Genomic DNA, 8,974 nt, shown 5'->3' with positions numbered 1-8,974 from the left:
TGAAACTATAACTTTCATGTACTGAAATAACATACTTAAATATTATGGACCTACGATGAGTGGCTAAATTATAAAAATTCATCAAAATTTTAAATTTCGTGAAGCACTCAAGCAATTCTAATCAGAACCTATGCCGAACCCGGACCTTCAAGCCCTGCTCTACCCTAAAGCAGGTTGATTATCTAATTACTACCGAATTAGTTTTAAGCAATTTTCAAATAACAATTTAGATTCATTAGTCTAATCTTAACACTTGTTCGTGAAGGAAAAACCGCTATTGTTATAAACTTATTTACAACAAAAACTTCGAAATTCGTTGTGCCGGAAACTGCATAGTTGAAACTGCATAATCGCCATGTTTCTCGTTTGGAGGACATTTATATTAAATTGTACATAGCTACTCAATCAGACGAGTAGACAATGTGCATCAGCAAATTAAAGAGCTTAAGCTCTCAGCCTGGATGCGATAGTGTTTAATACCAACATTTCGCATTTCCCATACGCATTTCAATTAGTGAACCCGGTACGAGTTAGTTACCAATTCTCTTACGAATGTTCTATCGTATTTCGAATTAAGCTGCGAGGTGCACTGATAATTCGAGCTTGTCATGACGACACTTCGGCATTATTGGAAATGTATAAATGTATAATTTCAGTATTTCAGCTCCCATACGATCAGGATTATTTTGGAATGCGTGTTTCAAAATTATTGTTTTCGAGTTTCTATTAACTGTCGATATCGCACCTAAATTTATGCTAACTGACACGGATGAAATGATTACAGATACAAATCTATTTTCCTATATAGACGATAGGTATTTTTTTATTTATTCAAACTCAAAAATGGAAAAAGCTCAAATATGAGTATGGTATTACGGTCATCTTTTTATTTCCACTAATCTGTTAATACTCAAAATAAAATTGGTGTACTAAATTGCAAACATGATAAGAAAATATGCTCACTACGTTTTAGCAAAACTTTTACAATTTAAAAGTTTTAACTGTTCGTACAAGCTTCATTCAATGCTATTGAAAAACCATTCGGAAAAGGGATAATATTTGTCATATATTTGTGAAAGAATTTCTGGAATGAGATTTGAAATTGTTATACATAATTCTATAATATGACAACAGTTATATATGTTGGCATATGATTCAATCCAATTCTCAGAAAAATTCTATGTACATACAAGAAATTTTTACGATTATTAATTATAAAACAGCTCTAGAAGAGTTAATTATCAAACTGCAATATAAAAAAATTAGAAAATGATTGATTTGTAATTGAAATCTCTATTCTATAATATCATGCAATTGTTAATTTGTATGCAAATTTCTCCAAAAAAAGCAGAAATATTGTGTATATTCTATTTTTTTGAATATTTTACTAGTTTAAAGAAAACAATTCTCAGAAAAATATTAAATTTTAATTAAAATAAAGCTATTAGATCAATTCTCGCAATTTTATATAATAAACTAATAAACTACAGAATTCTTCTAATAATTCACTCTTCTCAGGAATTCAATTCTCAGGAAAATTTTATGCAAATTAAATTTCTACGTTTATTAATTATATAACAACACTAGTAGAGTTAATTATCAAACTGCAATATAAAAGCTGAAGGACAGATCATAGTTCTCGTAGTTTTTTGAACGCAAAAGCGTTAAAAAGTTATGCACACACAAGAAGAACACTCTATGAATAAATTATAATTACGATGGAAAAAGTGCATTTGTGAAACTTCAGCTCTAGCTTGTTAAAAAACGAGAGAAGTAACACAGTTGTTCATTTGAGTGAATAATGTTCTGCTCGAGATAATAAATTTCGCGGTTTTTCAACAGTGATTTATAAAATAAATTTTAAATGATATATCATGAAAATAAAGTGAAATTTTATGCGCTTTACTTTGAATATTAAATACATTTATTACGAATAAATGATTGCTCAAACAAAAATACTTTATTATGTTGAACACACACTTTTTATTTAGAGTAGAGTGCGGCTTAAAGGTCCGCGGGTAAAAAGGTCCAATGCCGATATCTCAAAAACAAGTAAAATTAAGAATTCTTTAACAATGATATTTGAAAAGACGTTATAACCAATCATCATCTTGATTATTAAGACGTTGCTATCGGGAGATAAACAATAACGTTTGAAAATCCATAACAAAAGTTTTGTTTTCCTTGTTATTTTTTTGGTTGTCAGCATTGTTATTTATGATTCCTAGGTATTGATATTTGAATGGTTTTTTAAAATATACTGCTATTTTCAAGCTAGATTCAGCCTTTTTTTTCTATATAACCTATATAAAAACTCACATGTAGGTGAGGTAAAAAGAACCACCTAAACCTTTACTTGCAAAGGTGTGAATAATAAAAATAGCGAATGAAAAAGAAAATTTAGTTGAAAAAATAAATTTTACAAGATATGTTGAATAATAAGCTATTCTGACTTTGCTGATAAATATTTCTGAAAAAATACCAGATCAAATGTGCTCCTGAAATTCATGTTTTGCATTTGTTGAATAATGTAACAATTCCTTTAAAATTAAAAATAATGAAGGCCACCACCTATGGGCTAAAAAAATCCAGGTGACAAATTTTTGAAAAACCAAAAATTACATCTCTACAACGATGAATTAGCTAGAAGTTTCACTAAACATAGCCTGCAACATAGTTGTGATGTAATTGGTTTGGTTTTCACAATATAATTACCCAAAGTGGAATTAGACCTTCTACTATTTAGACTACTAATAGTATTTGGAAATCATTGCAATCCCCAAGGAAGGGGGCTATCAACCTTAATCGGTCACAGAATAACAATTTTGAATAATGTTCATTTGTAATATGATAACACTCGTGATGCACACATCAATTTGTGTCAACCATTATACAATTTATATAATGATAAATTATAAATTATTTATTTATAATAGCAATGAAAATATAATGTAATTAGAGTCATACTTCAAATATTACATGATCGGTTTGTCATTGTAATTAGCATTTAGAAATAAACTTTTATTAGAAAAATGAAGTAATTGCTGTTGAATAACTATTATAACGCCTAAACAAATATTGTTTTTGCAACTTCACTCATCATGTAATAATTGTGTTTGAAGAACTTCATGTAATTAAAATTAACATACATTCATTGATTGCTGGTGTTTTTTTTTACTTTTTGCTGGCAATATAATCTCATTAATTTGAACAGCTGTAATATATGTCTGGCCTAAAAATTATTTTCCAATTTAATAACTTCAAAAATTTATAAAAACTACGAATAATATAGAAATTATATCTAATAAATAAACTTACGTGTAGTACACGGTACATTATTTTCAAGGAACAGGGTAAAATATTATTCCGATTCAGGCATTTTCCATTAAATCAAGATTTGTACTACGATGTAACTTTAAAATATTTATTTATCCATGCTGATTTCCTTGTTGATATCGGTACGCATACAACGTTGATTCCGATAAGCATACAACGACAGGTCTCTATTCTCATACACGACGCCTAATCACAATCGACCCGTATAGAAATGGTTTTATCGAAAGCGAATGACGTACAGCTCTGCCGTAACACATTTCCATTGCATTTGTATGGTTTTACATCCTAGTCGCGTTTAAGAAGTTTTACTTTAAAAAACGTTACAATAAGCCTCTAGCTCCCCTATAGATGTGTGTGATTGTCTATATATATATCCTTACCTAGAGAGATCTAAGAACGCTTCACAGTAATACTATCGTTTTTTTACTTTATCTCTATGCGTTGAATTGTAATTATGCCATAAATCAATTTTACAAGTTGTTCCAGCTGGAGCACTTAAACAGCACACGCGTCTGCCAGATTTGCATTTCAAGTAATGTTGACGTTAGTTCCATTATGACGTGATTTCCTTTAGCGTCAACTTACTAGACTTACGAGACGGTGGAGTTGCCTGAAGCCAATTCGGCTCGGTTAGTTCGCCACACTTCCGCAAGTGGGAAAATGTCACGCGTCACCTGCAGATCCTTCTGGTTCGCCGAACGTCCCGACGGTTGCCTCTATTCGATATTAAATTTCATAAGGAGGAAGTCTCGATGTGAGAGATCTGACAGAGGCTAAAATAACTCACACTGACTGATTTTTTACCGTTGACTTATCTAGCAAAATATTTGAGATTCGAACAACCGGTTGGATTTTCGTGAGCAACATGGGGGAAGGGTTTTTAGATTTGTTTGATTTTTTTTGGAGAAAAATATCTAATTAATTTTATTCCAAAAACAACTACAACGGTATGAAAGTAGACTGCGAAACAGGTAAACAGGTAGACAAGTAGACAAATGGGAAGATAGACAGATTGACAAGGATATAAAGGCAGGTAGAAAGAAATACATGTAAACTGGTGAACAGATTGACAGGTAGACTCTCAGATAGGTAGTCACTTAAAAATGTAAACAAGTATACTGTTAATTTCATAGAATTTATGTAGAATTCTTCTACTTTAATGTGAAGAATTTTCTACTTTAATACTAAGAAAACAAAATGTGAATTGCTTAAAAGCTCAGCTAAAGTAGAAAACATAATTGTTATAGCCGTTGTTTTATCTAGGTAAATATATGAAATTCGAACAAAGGGTTGAAATTTTTAAACGACAATGAGAAAGGGTTGTACTTAGGGTTTTAATATATTCTTTCATATTCGTTCGACAAAAATTTACAGCATAGGTATACAATAAAATCTTGACCAATAAGGCCTTTGTCAAAAACTAATCAGCACATCTCCCCATTAATAGAAACTGAATGCTTTTTGAATCATTCAAATCGATTGATTTGTGCTCTCAAAATCTTTAATAAAAATTGTATTCGCACATACATGGATTTTCAGTAAGGTATGCCAACATGTTCAGAAACCAGTAAAGATATAAAGTGTATAATAAAACGTGTTATTTTCTTTTTTTGCGATTAGTATTACCCTTAATAAGATATAAATCGCCTAAAATTGGCTAAATTTGAGATCTTAACAAACGATAGAAATTTTATTATTTTATCAAAATAAGCAATGCAGAGGAAGAGCTTTTATACTTCTTTTATTTTTTCCGGCTATATTATATTGATTTCATTAACGTTGATTTATTCAGCAAAATTATTTGCGATACGAACGAAGGGTATACCCTATGATTTTTTGTTCCAAATTCCTAAGCGACAATGCGGAAGAGTTTTTCTTTTTGCACTTATTCGACAAAAAATTATTTTATATTCTACAAAGTCATTCAATTTCATGTTAATAGAAAATTAGTATAAAAATATGTTATGAATCGCCTAAAATTAGATAAAATAATATACTATGTCTGATCTTTTATCCTCTTTTTGGATTTGAAAAAAAGTGGAAATTCTTAAGCGGGAATTTTTAACTGAGAAAGAGTTTTTACACATATTTGTAAGTATAGAAAAAAATCAATAACATAAAACAATCAACTATAAGTCATGTTAGTTATAATATTATATATCATTCGATTGATAGAAATAGGGTAAATTACTATACTGTGCCAGTTTTTTCCTTAATAATTTTTCAATCAAAATATTTGAGATTTTAACAATTGGTGAAAAATAACTGACACTTCAGAATAGTTTCTACACTAAATTTATTTAATTTCTTAAATAATTACTATAAATTTTATAGAAACATATATTTACATGTTGATAAAAAAAGCTAAAAGCCAAAGATAAAAAAAGATAAAAGCTTCAGTCTTTACGATTGTCTTATCTAGAATTTTCATTTTTTTTGTTACAATTTCTGTATTACAGTTGACATATTTTTGATTTGCAGCCAAGCTAGAGAAGAATAACTATGTAGTTTTATCTGTAAGTATATTATAGGCTATTTTTTTGAAATTATTTACAGTAAAAACCGATATTGTTGCTGTTTGATATCAGAATGCCCCAGATGAGTATCGATCATGAGATCTTATGTTGCAATACCAAAGCTCTCGCCACAGAGCAACAAAAAATCGTTAAAGTTAGATATAAATTAATTTTACCTTAATATAAAGCAAATTAGCATTTACGAGTAGAAAACGTTTTGCTTTATACATATTTATATAATTGAGTTGCATTGAAAACGTTAGAAATTGTGATTTCATGCTTTAGCAAATTTAATTAACTTGATATAATGCAAAATGCACCTACAAACGAAGTCAATTCAGAGGTAAATTGCTTTTTATATTTATTAGCTTGTTTCTACTGTTATAAATAAATAGCAATCAAATTTATACAAACGAATATGAATCATAAAATGCTACACTAAAAGTAATATACGAGTACACTTTAATGTTATGAAAAATGTTTATATTCAGCTAGACATTTTTTTAGAAAAAATGATAAGAAAATTATTTGTAAGAAGATTTTAGTTATACAATATTTCATTTTGGTAATTTTAGAAATTTATTGATGAAAATATGCCTCTGATTTTAATGAAATAAATTAATTTATATAATACACATTTATTTTATATTTATTACCATGCAATTATTTTGTCATTAATATGACAAACGTTACGAGGCTTTGGTTTATCTCATCAGTTATAATTCATTTCTTATAAATAGAAATATGTATATTAGCATAAAAACTAATGATTTGTTAATTAGTATAAACAAATTCATCAACATTACATTTATTTTTAATATAATAATTAAATAATTCCAATTATTATTTTTGAAAAAAAAACATATAAGTATACAAAAAAACATATAAATTTTATTACAATTTAAAACACATTTAAACTTATAAAAAATTCTATGTTAATATCAAGGACAACCAAATCCGAATATTTATTAGTCCGTGAACTAGGAAAGCTTCCAATTCGAATTTTTTGGTTTTATATCAAGTACGCTTTGCCAAGAGTAAAACTTTGTCAACCATATATAAATTATTTTTGTTTCAGAAAAACAATAATGCAAGTCTGCGTAGTAGTAATGAATTTAAAATGATTTAGTAGCATAAGATTAATATAATATAGAATAGAACAAATGCCAAAGCTTATGACGGTAATATTTTATACTTCATTAAAATATTATATATGAAATATATAACATGAATAAATTTATTCAATATACCACAATGTGTTTAATATATTTTTTTGCTTATATTTGACCAGTATTCAAATAATGATAGCGTAACTTTATTTACAATTATCAAGACATGATGAATTACCAATAAAATATTTATTATCAAACCGCCTAACAACATTTAAAAAAATGATTTATAATTTTAATAAATCATACCATATATGTAGTATTTGCTGAATGAGTTAATTCTAAGGAAAAACCCAAATATAAATAATATATTGTAATAAAGAATTCTAGTTATAAACATGAGATGAATTTTCTCTTCTGACTTAGTACCTCACTGTTAAAATAGCAACCCAGCGATTGGCATATTTCTATCTGATAATTAATTTCATTAGATTAGTAAGGCTCGTTTCACTTGGATATTGTATATATATATATATATATATATATATGATGTTTTCAACAATATTTTCAAGTAAATTCCTATATTACTATCGACTCCTGGTTGCAAAGCCAAAGTTCTTATCACATAACCACGAGAAAGCCCAACATAAATTTTAAGAAGTAGAAATGCTTGCAGTATGTGTAAGAATGGTATCTATAATTATATCACTTAGATATAATCTAATTCTCATTATTTTTATAATAGATTTCAGAATTCTTAGAATTAAAATAGATTTTTGTTGTTGTAGAGTTTGAGCTTTAGTTTGCTAATCATGATGACATTTCTATAAAAATAGTAAGATAGTACTGAAATTATAATAAGCAAGAAATACGTACATAGTTTGTTTTAAAGCTATAAATATAATTTAAAACATTGCCCAAAATGACCATATCCGTGTTTTCATTCTAATATCTTGAGTCTTGCAGACGGACCAGGTTCTAATTCAGTCTCAAACAACTTAGCAATAAGTAATGGTTACCTTTATACTTTTCGTTTAAAAATCAAATTTACGTACATTTAAATATGATTTCAAGTAAAAATAATCATTTGTGTATATATCTCTTAACAAAGAGAATAACAACAACTTTAAGATTGCTTTCTGATAATGCTAAAGATTCACTCCACCATTGCTTATAAAATACTAAGAATAGATCTGATTGCTATTCATTGAAAATGATAAATATAAAAAATCACTCATAAACTATTGTACCAACAATACTATATTTATCACGATTATTTGATCATGATAGACATTATTTTGGCATTTGATATCACATTATCTTTGATCCAGTTAATAGTGCATAAAACCAATTCAACATTTAATTAGTCAAATAAATGTCTATTATTAATTTGACGTCCAACAAGGATTTTAATCAGTCATATGTATTCTAAATATAATGTAACGTTTTATTTAAATTTTGCTCTACGAAACCATTAACGGATTAATTAATATGCAAAGCAGTAAGGTCACAAAGCTATTAGCGCATTGTTTGGGATTATAAATCAGCATTAGCGCGATTTATTTTGAATAAAAGCTGCTTAACGCTGCCTAATATAATGCAAATAAATAGAAACGCTGGTAATACATATACAAATGCAACGGAAATCCGATTGTAAAACATTAGTTTTGGATGGTAAAGTTTTAGTTTGTGCTTTAAAATCATTACTTTCTTTATTTGATGATATGCATTCTCATAGACATACATAAATGCATCCATACACATACAGAGTGGGGCACAAAGGTCCATTTTGTTTTTCAGTAATTATACTGCCTAAACCAAATGAGCTACATTACAATAGACAACACGCAACAAACAAACAATGATGTATTCAATGAAGTTTTCAGTTAATCAATTTCTAATTATGGAAATCTTTTTTTTCAATTATTGGATAAATAGATCCAATGTCCTTTTTTAAATTTTGAAGAGATTCTATGAAACAATAGCTATTTTATTTAACCAATGCAAAATACA

The sequence above is a fragment of the Ctenocephalides felis genome, unplaced genomic scaffold (genome assembly GCF_003426905.1).
Source record: "Ctenocephalides felis isolate EL2017-DRISC unplaced genomic scaffold, ASM342690v1 CF-g0.4_SCAFFOLD_01170, whole genome shotgun sequence".
In the NCBI taxonomy this organism is placed as follows: Eukaryota; Metazoa; Arthropoda; class Insecta; order Siphonaptera; family Pulicidae; genus Ctenocephalides; species Ctenocephalides felis.
The sequence above is the reverse complement of the archived record's forward strand: the minus strand, read 5'-3'. Positions refer to the sequence as shown.